Raw genomic sequence first — 12,076 nt, forward strand, 5'->3', positions numbered from 1 at the left:
AAATAAGAGACACGGGGGAATGATTAATGGACTTCAATGTCTGTACACTAATGCGCAAAGCATGGGAAATAAACAAGATGAGCTTGAGCTCTTGGTACAGCAAACTAAATATGACATAATAGGCATCACTGAAATCTGGTGGGATAAGTCCCACGATTGGAATGTAATAATGGAGGGATACAATCTATTTCAGAGAAACAGACCAGACAAGAAAGGAGGAGGAGTGGCGTTATATGTCAGGGATGTGTATACCTGTGAAGAGATCCAAGATTTAGAACCTCAAAGCCAAAGTGAGACCATTTGGGTCAAAATTAAGGGAGAGAAGAATAACAGTGACCTCATTGTGGGAGTTTACTATAGATCCCCAAGCCAAACGGAGGACATAGATGATGCCTTCCCAGAACAGATGGCCAAGCATGCAAAAGGAAGGGAGATAGTAGTAATGGGGGACTTCAATTACCCGGATATTTGTTGGATGTCAAACTCAGCCAAGAGCATAAGGTCAAACAGATTCCTCACTGGCCTTGCAGACAACTTCATTGTCCAGAAAGTGGGAGAAGCAACAAGAGGAACAGCCATTTTAGATCTGGTCCTAACCAATGTTGATGACCTGGTTAGTGGGGTAGAAGTGGAAGGATCATTAGGCGTGAGTGATCATGCTCTTCTGAAGTTTACTATACAGCGGAAAGGAGCAGCCAAGCATACTAGGACTCAATTTCTTGACTTTAAGAAAGCCGACTTCATAAAACTTAGGGAAGTGCTGGGTGAGATCCCATGGACAGTAATACTAAAAGGAAAGGGAGTTCATGATGGCTGGGAGTTTGTTAAGAGGGAGATAGTAAAAGCACAACTTCAGGCAATACCAATGAGACGGAAACATGGAAGGTGCCTAAAGAAGCCAGGGTGGCTATCTAAAGAACTTTTAACTGAGTTAAGATTAAAAAAGGATGTGTACAAAAAATGGAAAAGGGGGGAAACCACCAAACAAATAGCCAGCACGTGTAGACACAAAGTCAGAAAAGCTAAAGCACAGAATGAACTCAGGCTTGCTAGAGAGGTTAAAAGCAACAAAAAAGGCTTTTATGGGTATGTTCGTAGCAAAAGGAAGAACAAAGAAACAGTGGGGTCACTCAGAGGAGAAGATGGTGAAATGCAAACAGAGGACACAGAAAGGGCTGAACTCCTCAATGCCTTCTTTGCCTCAGTCTTCTCCGATAAAGAAAACAATGCCCGACCTGAAGAATTTGGAGCAAATGATTCAGCAGAGGAAACACAGCCCAGAATAACTAAGGAGATAGTACAAGAATACTTGGCTAGTTTAGATGTATTCAAGTCTCCAGGGCCAGATGAACTGCATCCAAGAGTATTAAAAGAACTGGCAGATGTGATCTCAGAACCACTGGCAGTCATCTTTGAGAATTCCTGGAGAACAGGCGAAGTCCCGGCAGACTGGAGGAGGGCAAATATTGTCCCTATTTTCAAAAAGGGGAAAAGAGAGGACCCAAATACTTACTGCCCAGTCAGTCTGACATCAATACCAGGGAAGATTCTGGAGCAGATCATTAAGCAAACAGTCTGTGAGCACCTACAAAGGAATGCTGTGATCACCAATAGTCAGCATGGATTTCTGAAAAATAAGTCATGTCAGACTAACCTGATCTCGTTTTTTGACAGAATTACAAGCCTGGTAGATGAAGGGAACACAGTGGATGTAGCCTACCTTGATTTCAGCAAGGCATTTGACAAGGTGCCCCATGATATTCTTGTAAAGAAGCTGGTAAAATGCGGTCTTGACTATGCTACCACTCAGTGGATTTGTAACTGGCTGACTGACCGAACCCAAAGGGTGCTCATCAATGGTTCCTCTTCATCTTGGAGAAGAGTGACTAGTGGGGTGCCACAGGGTTCTGTCTTGGGCCCGGTCTTATTCAACATCTTTATCAACGACTTGGATGATGGACTCAAGGGCATCCTGATCAAATTTGCAGATGACACCAAACTGGGAGGGGTGGCTAACACCCCAGAGGACAGGATCACACTTCAAAACGACCTTGACAGATTAGAGAACTGGGCCAAAACAAACAAGGTGAATTTTAACAGGGAGAAATGTAAAGTATTGCACTTGGGCAAAAAAAAAAATGAGAGGCACAAATACAAGATGGGTGACACCTGGCTTGAGAGCAGTACATGTGAAAAGGATCTAGGAGTCTTGGTTGACCACAAACTTGACATGAGCCAACAGTGTGACACGGCAGCTAAAAAAGCCAATGCAATTCTGGGCTGCATCAATAGGAGTATAGCATCTAGATCAAGGGAAGTAATAGTGCCACTGTATTCTGCTCTGGTCAGACCTCACCTGGAGTACTGTGTCCAGTTCTGGGCACCACAGTTCAGGAAGGACACTGACAAACTGGAACGTGTCCAGAGGAGGGCAACCAAAATGGTCAAAGGCCTGGAAACGATGCCTTATGAGGAACGGCTAAGGGAGCTGGGCATGTTTAGCCTGGAGAAGAGGAAGTTAAGGGGTGATATGATAGCCATGTTCAAATATATAAAAGGATGTCACATAGAGGAGGGAGAAAGGTTGTTTTCTGCTGCTCCAGAGAAGCGGACACGGAGCAATGGATCCAAACTACAAGAAAGAAGATTCCACCTAAACATTAGGAAGAACTTCTTGACAGTAAGAGCTGTTTGACAGTGGAATTTGCTGCCAAGGAGTGTGGTGGAGTCTCCTTCTTTGGAGGTCTTTAAGCAGAGGCTTGACAACCATATGTCAGGAGTGCTCTGATGGCGTTTCCTGCTTGGCAGGGGGTTGGACTCGATGGCCCTTGTGGTCTCTTCCAACTCTATGATTCTATGATTCTATGATTCTATAAAAAACGATTTATAGTTAGGATATAGCTGGCCAGGTATGCATCTGGTTACAGGTGCTCATTGTATTATTTTTACTTTTAAAATATATTAACCTTTTCTATGACAAAATGGTGCTTAATTCCAATTCAGTGTTTTTGGTACTGGGGCAACAGAAGCAAACTCCATTTTGTTCCTGTAGCCAGAATGGTGCAAGGATTTAAAGTGAGTTTTACCTGGCATTCAAATACTCCAAAATATTGATTACATTCCTAATATTATCTTTCATTTGTCTGCCAGGAAGAAAACCTGCTTGATCTTCATGTATCAAACCCTTCAACACTTTTTTCATCCTATTTGCTAATATATTAGCAAACAGTTTATAGTCATTATTTAGAAGCGAAATCGGCCTATAATTCTTAACTTGAGATAAGTCTGAGTCTTGCTTGGGTATTAAAGTAATATATGCTTCTTTCCAAGTTTCTGGTATTTCTCTTTTTGTTAATATGTCATTCATTACTTCTCTCAGTGGTACAACTAGGATGTCCTTCATTTCTTTATAAAATCTTGCACTGAATCCATCTGGCCCTGGGGTCTTTCCACTTTTTAATTCTTTAATTGCAATTCTTATTTCTTCTATTTCTATCCTCTCATTTAATTTACTTTTCTCTTTCGTCGGAATCTTCTGCACCCCTTTCTCTTTTAGATATTCTTCTATTTTCTTTAAATTATATTTCTCCTTCTTCTTATATAATTGTCTATAAAAGTCCACAAATCCTTTCCTTATTCCTTTCGGGTCTTCAATCTCTTTATCTTCAACCACAATCTTATGTACCATATTTTGTTCTTTCCTTTTTCTGATCTGCCACGCTAATAGTTTCCCAGATTTATTTGCATATTTGAAATTCTTTTGTCTCATCCTTTTGATGTTCCATTCCACTTCCTTGTTTATTATCATAGAGAATTGCGCTTGCAGTGTTTTTATATTAAGTTTCAATTTTTTATCATTAGGTCTGTCAATAAGTTTCTTCTCATTTTCCATAATTTGTTTTAAGATTTCTTTTTCCCCTTTTTCTCTGTAATTGTTTTTAATTGCATTCTGTTGTATAAAGAAACCTCTCATAACTGCAGCGTCCCAAACTATACTTGTTTTTGTTCCTTGATTCATGTTGTTTATAAAATAGTCCTTCATGTACCTTTGCGCATTTTCTACTATTTTTTGATCATCAAAAAGGTTTTCATTTATTCTCCACCGGAAAGATTTTTCTTCAAATCCTTTTAAGGTACATTTTATTGAGTTATGATCCGAAAGCACCTTAGGTTGTATTTCGATCTTTAAGATTCTTGTTGTAAGATCATTTGTTATCCATATTTGATCGATTCTTGACATTGATTGATTTGCTTCTGATTGATAGGTAAACTGTTTTTCCAATGGGTGTTTCAATCTCCAAATATCAATTAAATTGCAGTTCTCTACCATCGAAAAGAAAGTCTTTGGTAATTTCCCTTCTTTTGATTTTCCTGTTGCTCTTAATCTGTCCATCTCCATTGAAACCACTGCATTCATATCACCCATTATTATAATCTTTTGATCGAAATATTCAAATAGTTTCTCTTCTAGGTCTCTAAAAAAGTCCATTTTATTTTCATTAGGTGCATACACTCCAACGATTATTATTTTTTCACCTTGCCATTTGACTTGTACTGCCACAATTCTGCCTTCTTCATCTTTAAAAATCTGATGAGCTTCTATTTTATTTTTTATATATAAAACCACTCCTCTTTTTTTAGTTTTGTCCGATGAGATAAATTCATTCCCTAGTTTTTTATTTATCAAAATTTTTCTATGTTTCCTCATCACATGAGTCTCTTGTAAACAAATAATGTCCAAATTTTGTTTTTTCAAATATTGTTGAATTTTATTCCGTTTTTTTTCCTCATTCATCCCATTGACATTCCAGGTCCATAATTTCAACGCCATGATATCTTCTGATTAATTTTTAATAATAGTCTTTAATTTATTTTCCCTCTTCTTCCTCTTCCTCCACCTTCTCCTCCCCCAAATCTTGCGAGTCTTCTTCTTCAGCTCCTGCCCCAATTGGTGCAATTTCCTCACTTCCCAGTTCTTTGTATCTTCTCAGAAATTTATCCAATTCATCCGGTCTTGTTATTCTATGTCTTTTCCCTTTGTAGGCAAACGATAGTCCTTCTGGGAACTCCATCTAAATTCAATATTGTTTTTCCTGAGAGCTTGCACTAACTGTTGGTATTGATTGCGTTTTTTCAACAAGCGAAGTGGGACATCTTTAAAGATGATTATGTTATTCCCGCCAATATTCAATCTTTTCTCCCTGTTCTTTTGCAGAATTAAATTTCTCATTTCTCTATCTTTAAATATTACCAAACAATCTCCTGGGAATTTCTTCGCTTTATTTGTTCTTACTTTGATTCTAAAAGCATTATGTACTGTCTTTGCCACATCTTCTTCTTGCATCTCTATCCAAATAGCAATTTCTTTAATCAGTTTCTCCTTTATTTCTTCTCCTTGTGCTTCTGGGACCAATCTGAATCTCAGATTAGTCTCCCTCTGTCTCAATTCATTCATTGCAATAGCATCCCACAGTTCCTCCTGAGTTTTATTAACTTCTAACACCTCTGCTTTAATTTTTTCCTCCCCTCTTCAATTCTTTAATCTCCGTTTTAGTCTTTTTAGCCCCCTCTTCCAGATTTTGTGTCCTATTTGCCATATCTTTCATCTGACCCTTAATTTCATTAATAGTTTCATCTATTTTTTCCACCGTCACATCTATTTTTTTATCCACTTGTTCCAATTTTGTCTCAATATTTTTCTCACTTTTATGTATTTCTGATTTAAGAACAGATTTAAGTTCAGTAAACATCTTTATTAAGTCTCCTTTAAGATCAGATTCTTGTCTAGAACCTTTCCTTTCTGCTGGTGTACCTTCTCCTTTCTTCTGTGAATGCGTCATTTTAAAACTAAAAAAGTTTAAATTGTACCACTAAATTTATCCACCAGGGGGAGTTAAACAAATAGTCACCAATTATATGATTTGATGTCTATAACAATGAAAATCCACCAGGGGACGCTCGAAACTTATCCGACCAAATTAATTGACGCAGTGGTGTTTTTATAACACTGAAAAGAGAAACAAAACATAAAATTTGTATATTTAAATTCTTCTTTTCTTCCCGCCTCTTGGATGGCCAAATCCAATATTTGATATATCTGTAGTTATGTGCCACTCCACCAATATAGTTGTAATCCACTTCCGACTATGAAAACAAAAACCCAAATTTAAAAGTTGTAATCCTCAAAACCCTCGGATCTCCAACCCTCAGTTAGTCCCAGGCTCTCCTCTCAATAACAAAAGGTATAAGTTCCCAAAAAGAGAAATATAGTCCCCACAACTTGTAGCAGGAAAAGACGGTAGTCACAAGGAAGAAAAGAGAAAAAGAAAAAGCAAAACAAATCCCGATATTCAAAAGTATCTTAAAATGGCGGTTCTTTGTTCCCCTTAGCAAAGGGGATGAAGAGGGGCTGTCTTTCTTTCTCCCTCCATCAAAGTTAAAATAGAAAATGCTTTTACTGTGCTCAAATCAACTGTAATCCACAGTCCAACCAAATCAAACACGAAAATAGCTCTTCTCTTCTTTGTCTATGTCCTTTCAAAGGTGGAGATGGAAATTATAAGTTAAAAACGGAGCTTCGAAACTCATTGCGCAGTTCTTTTTAAAATCGAAAGTAATATACAGTGGTGCCTCGCAAGACGAAATTAATTCGTTCTGCGAGTTTTTTCGTCTAGCGAATTTTTTGTCTTGCGAAGCACGAAATCCCATAGGAATGCATTGAAATTCAATTAATGCGTTCCTATGGTCAAAAAAAAGTCCAAACAAAGCCAAATTTGGTACAAAAAGAGTTTATTAACTGCTCTTTAAAGTCACACATACTGTAAAGCGCATTTCAAAAATTGAAGGAACAATAAATTAAGTTTCTAAACACGACAGCAAAACATTTAAAAATCAACAAAGTGTACAGTACATTTTCTAAGACTCTGGGGGACAACTCGAAGAAGGTTCCTCTTCCACTCTTTGCTTCTTGCTGAAGCACCCTTGTCAGGGTGGTGCCGCTGTGCAAAAGCCTGCACATCCTTCCACTTCAGGCAAATGTCCCTCAGTTCTTTGGAGGACAGCCGTTCCTCAGTTGCTTCCTCCTCTTCCAGCGAGGCCTGCTCCTGCGCAGCCTCCGCCTGCAGTTTGACCAGCTCCTGGGTGGTCAGCTCGTGGTCGTGCTCCTCCACCAGCTCGCTGACGTCCTCCTCTGTGACCTCCAGGCCCATGGTCCTCCCCAAGGCAACAATGTCCTGCACCACTGTTGACTCTGGTGCATCAGAGTCACTTGGTGCCACACAGTCCGGCCACAGGCTGCGCCAAGCACAATTCAAATTTCTCTGGCTGATCCCGTTCCAGGCCGTGGTGATCATCTTCAAGCAGGTGACGATGTCGAAGTGGTCCTTCCAGAATTCCCGCAGGGTGATGGTGGTGCAATCAGTCACCTCGAAGCATCACCTGAAAAGCTCCTTGGTGTAGAGTTTTTTGAAATTGGCGATGACCTGCTGATCCATCGGCTGGAGCAGTGGTGTGGTGTTAGGCGGCAGGAACATGATGCTGATGAAGCTGAACTCCTCCAACAAGTCCTCCTCGAGGCCTTTAGGATGAGCAGGAGCATCGTCCATCAGAAGCAAAGCCTTCAGCGGCAGGTCGTTGTCCAGCAGGTACTGTTTGAAAGCAGGGCCAAAAGCAAAATTGACCCAGTCCACAAACAGCACACGTGTGACCCAAGCCTTACTGTTGGATCGCCACATGACACTCAGCTGCTCCTTGTCGACCTTGTGTTTCTTGAAGGCCCGTGGGTTCTCCGAGTGGTACACCAGCAGGGGCTTGATCTTCAGGTCGCCGCTTGCGTTGGCACAGAAGAGCAGGGTCAGACGGTCCTTCATGGGCTTGTGGCCAGGCAACTTGGCCTCCTCCTGTGTGATGAAAGTCCTTTTGGGCATCCTCTTCCAAAACAGACCGGTCTCGTCGCAGTTGAAGATCTGCTGTGGAACGTAGCCCTCCGTCTTCACAACCTCCAGGAACTCTGCTGCGAAGTCTTCAGCCGCAGGAACATCAGAACTGGCAGCCTCTCCATGCCTGACCACGCTGTGGATTCCAGATCTTGTCACAAAAAATCATAAAAATTCAGAAAAAAACCACACAAGCTTCCAGATTCTTGCAAACCCCTCCTCAACTGTTCCCCCAGCCACCCACCACACAGAAATTCAAACCCAGAATTTTTTTTTTAAAAAAACAGCAGAGTGGCCCAATGGTCACAAAAAATCAGAAAAATTCAGGAAAAAACCACACAAGCTTCCAGATTCTTGCAAACCCCTCCCCAACACCAAGTCCTTGAATTCCAAACACCCCAACCCAAAATCCAAAACCCCCCAAAATGTTTTAAAAGTTTAACTTACCAAATGGCTGCAAAAGAAGTTTTGGAAAAGCTTCAAAAATCAGCAAAGTCTTCAAAAACCTCAAAAAAGGCTACCACACCGCGTGCTATGAGTTGCTCCTCGAAGTCAAGTCGCAACTGACCTCTTCAAGCAATGCACCCTGGGTATTAACGGTTTTACGAAAAAGGAAACAAACTTGCAAGACGTTTTCGTCTTGCGAAGCAAGCCCATAGGGAAATTCGTCTTGCGAAGCACCTCAAAAAACAAAAAACTCTTTCGTCTAGCGAGTTTTTTGTCTTACGAGGCATTCGTCTTGCGGGGCACCACTGTAAAGTAATCCGTTCCTGGGATCCTTTTTTCGACGTTCTAATATATCTCTCAAATGAGAAAGAAATACAATCGAAGTAAGGGAGGTAAGGGAATATCTTCTACCCCCTCAGTTTCCAAATAGTTTTTTACACCAGCACAGGGGATAGATCTTTTTGCCGAAAACAACCCCCATTTGTTTTGTACTCACGGTTCCGTTCGCTCTGTAAATAGTCTCTGCGTATTCTTCGGAGTTCAGACAAGGTTGACCTCCTGTTTGTCCCTTGTCTGTGTCGAATTAGGTCCGAATCTGCTATTTTTTTTATAAGATATTTATTAAAATTTTCAATATTAATACAATAAGAAAAAATCAAAAAGAAAAAAAAGAAAAATAACAATAATACAAAAATATAAATAATTAAAAACACATAAAATTTCCATAACTTATTTTCCATTAACTTATTTCCCAGACCTCCTCCTACCTCCCTTTTTTGTATTCCAATTCAAATTGTTAATTCAACAAATCCTTATCAATAAATTTTAACCTGCTTCTTTTTAATTCAACAAATCCTTATGTTCCAGTTCAAATTGTTGATTCATCAAGTCCTTATCACCAAGACCTTAGTTTTACCATATTTTTCTTTATATAACCCGCTTTTTAACTTTATCCAAGCTTAATTCTCATCCAAACCTATATAACAGTGCTTATTCTTAAAACATTTCCCTAAGGTTGAAAGAAGGTTCCCTTCCACAAATTTCCAGTTCTCCTAGAAATAAGACAAAAAGAAAAAAGAAAAAAATTGAACAGAAAAGCAACTTATATCATGTACCCTTCCCATTTTTCATTCCACCCACCCCCCTTCCCGGTTTCAGTCCCAACAAATCTCAAAATAAAACCATCAACCCGGTGACCTTATATCCGAGGCTCTTAAGTCTCTCTCCTGACCCCTCTGCCAGTCTCTTTGATAGTCTTTTATATTCAAAACCAAATCTCGATGGGACTCCCGCCCTGCAGCGTCCAAGTTTCTTCCAGCCAGGCCTACATACTTGAAAGTATGTCCTGTAAGGTATTCCACATCTTGTTTCATTCTCCTTAAAATTCCAAATGTCCCTATAGCTCCAACTTCCAACTGAATCAAATTTATAATCCAAGTGTCATATGATCTCCAGATAAGGAGATCTCTCCATTTTTCATTTTCCAATTCAGGCCAGGCTTCCATCTTCAAAGGTTTGTTTCTTCTTATTACCATCGTGTCAGGCCTCAGGTTACCGCTCACCTTTTGCATCTGCAGGGTTGGGTCACCCCCTTTTTTCTCTTCAATGGCAGCATTATTCTCCTTCTCGGTTTCCTCTGTTTGTTCAGTTAAGTGAAAATCCTGTACCAAGTTCTTATCAGGTTCATTGTTAGAACTGGCTCTTGTGCCCAAGGTTATAACATTTGTAGTCAAAACATCTATTTGATCTTGCAACTTTCCCAAGAGAAAGAAAATCTTGTTCAATTCAGACTGTATTTCTTTACCCATGGCCATTCTTGCAATGTCCCAAAACTCCTTCTAGGGGGATTTAAATTTCTTTTTACTCCTTTCAGCACAAAACCAAAAGTTCCATACGTTAAATTGTAGCAGTCCTTCCTTCTTTTAAAACATAAAAATGTAACCAATACTTACATTGTAGCCAATATAAGCAGCAGAGACAAAAACCTCTTTTTGTATCTTGACAGCTAACTTGACAGCTGTCAAATTATTCAATTACTCCTCAACCGGCTCTCACGGACCACTCCCGGGTCCAGGGGGGGTGGCACATCGGTTTTTAAATTTAGTTCTTCTCCCGCAGGTCCCCCTGCTTCCAAGTAAGTTTCCTTGTAATTTCAATCGGTAGAATTAAAATCTTTTATAAAAAGTAGAGTTCTCCATGACCTTAGTTGGAGGTTCTTTGCTTCAAAATATTTACAGAAAGGGGAGGCAGACTTCCTGGTTTTACCTTCCCCGATCAGTGCCCAATTTAAAAATATTTAAAGGATCCAATTTCCGTACTACTCAGGGGTTGTTGTTTTAGAGTCCCAGTTGTTCCAGGAAAAGGCAGTGCTCTCCGGCAACAGCAATGCGGCTTCACTCCACGGAAATAGCTGATGACTCTCAGCACCGCGCCGCTTCCCCCTCTTCACTTCGGAGCCCGTTGGTGGGTTCCTTAGTGAGTTGGGGGGGCGCTAATGGTGCCCGCCGAGTCCCATGGTCACAGGCTTCATCCGCCTGTGATTTTTGAGTGGGTCCCCGCTTCGCCGCAGCGGATCCGACCCGTTTTGCGCGGAGCTGGACCCTCCAGTTCAGAGGGAGGCAGCCATTGCTGAAGGCGCCACCCCGGAAGTCCTCCGAATCTGCTATTTTTTAAATCCTTTTTTAAAGTTGCCAATTCGATTTCCTTTGGTTTGGAAAGCCGATCGCTCTGGTGGGCAGGCTCGGGGCTTCGCTCCTGGAGGCTGACAATGGCGTCCCGCTGTCGGCCCTTCTATCCCGCCGTTCTTGTCTCCTCTTAAAGGGGATACCTGACGGCCGGGGGAATCGCTCTTCTGACAGCGCTGGGATCCTGACCCACTGAATCTCCTTTCAGTGGGTTTTGGGAGGCTACGGCGCCCTTGTAGCACCCCCCTTTGCCTCTTTGGAGCAGGTCACCCTCTCCCGAGGGAAAACTCGCCTGCTTCCACCTCGCGATCCAACCGGAAGTGAGCTTCAGGTTCTCTTAGTTTCTAATTTTTCCAATCTTAAATTCATTTTGCCACATTTCTGAATCAGTTTCCTTTTTTAAAAGCCCTTGTGGAAATCTCACAATTATAGCACACATTTCTCCTAATACAAACATTTTTTAATACCATTTTGCCCAATAAAACATTTTAAAAGCAATTTTCTGTATCATAATGCATTTTTGCATGCTGTTTTTGCTAACATATGCATCCTTATGCACAGTTTCCCCTAATATACACATATGCAACTGGAAAACATCATCCAAAGATTGCAAAAGTGCAAATTTTGAGGACTTGCTGTGTTTACATGGAGATTGTTTCAGGAAGTGTGAATTATGTTGTTGTTGTTTAGTTGTTTAGTCCTGTCTGACTCTTTGTGACCCCATGGATCAGAGCACGCCAGGCACTCCTGTCTTCCACTGCCTCCTGCAGCTTGGTCAAACTCACGTTAGTAGCTTCGAGAACACTGTCCAACCATCTCGTCCTTTGTCGTCCCCTTCTTCTTGTGCCCTCAACCTTTCCCAACATCAGGGTCTTTTCCAGGGAGTCTTCTCTTCTCATGAGGTGGCCAAAGTCTTGGAGCCTCAGCTTCAGGATCTGTCCTTCCAGTGAGCACTCAGGGCTGATTTCCTTCAGAATGGATCGGTTTTATCTTCTTGCAGTCCATGGGAAT

At 41.0% G+C, this 12,076-nt stretch overlaps 2 long non-coding RNA genes across 2 annotated transcripts in view; one reads left to right on the top strand and one right to left on the bottom strand.

Annotated features, from left to right (window-relative positions):
* Positions 1-1,586: 1,586 nt before the first annotated feature.
* The window catches only part of LOC310750767, a 150,472-nt gene continuing 139,982 nt past the window's right edge, over positions 1,587-12,076 (top strand). The window contains exon 1 of the long non-coding RNA XR_014542251.1: positions 1,587-2,368. This is a non-coding gene — a long non-coding RNA (uncharacterized lncRNA). The remainder of the gene's footprint in view (positions 2,369-12,076) is intronic.
* Positions 6,773-8,694, bottom strand: LOC310750725. The gene is made up of 2 exons (XR_014542193.1): positions 8,149-8,694; positions 6,773-6,980 (listed from the first exon to the last, which is right to left on the bottom strand). It is a non-coding gene; the product is annotated as an uncharacterized lncRNA (long non-coding RNA).

This window comes from Podarcis filfolensis, assembly GCF_964270895.1.
Source record: "Podarcis filfolensis genome assembly, chromosome: 15".
Taxonomy (NCBI): domain Eukaryota; kingdom Metazoa; phylum Chordata; class Lepidosauria; order Squamata; family Lacertidae; genus Podarcis; species Podarcis filfolensis.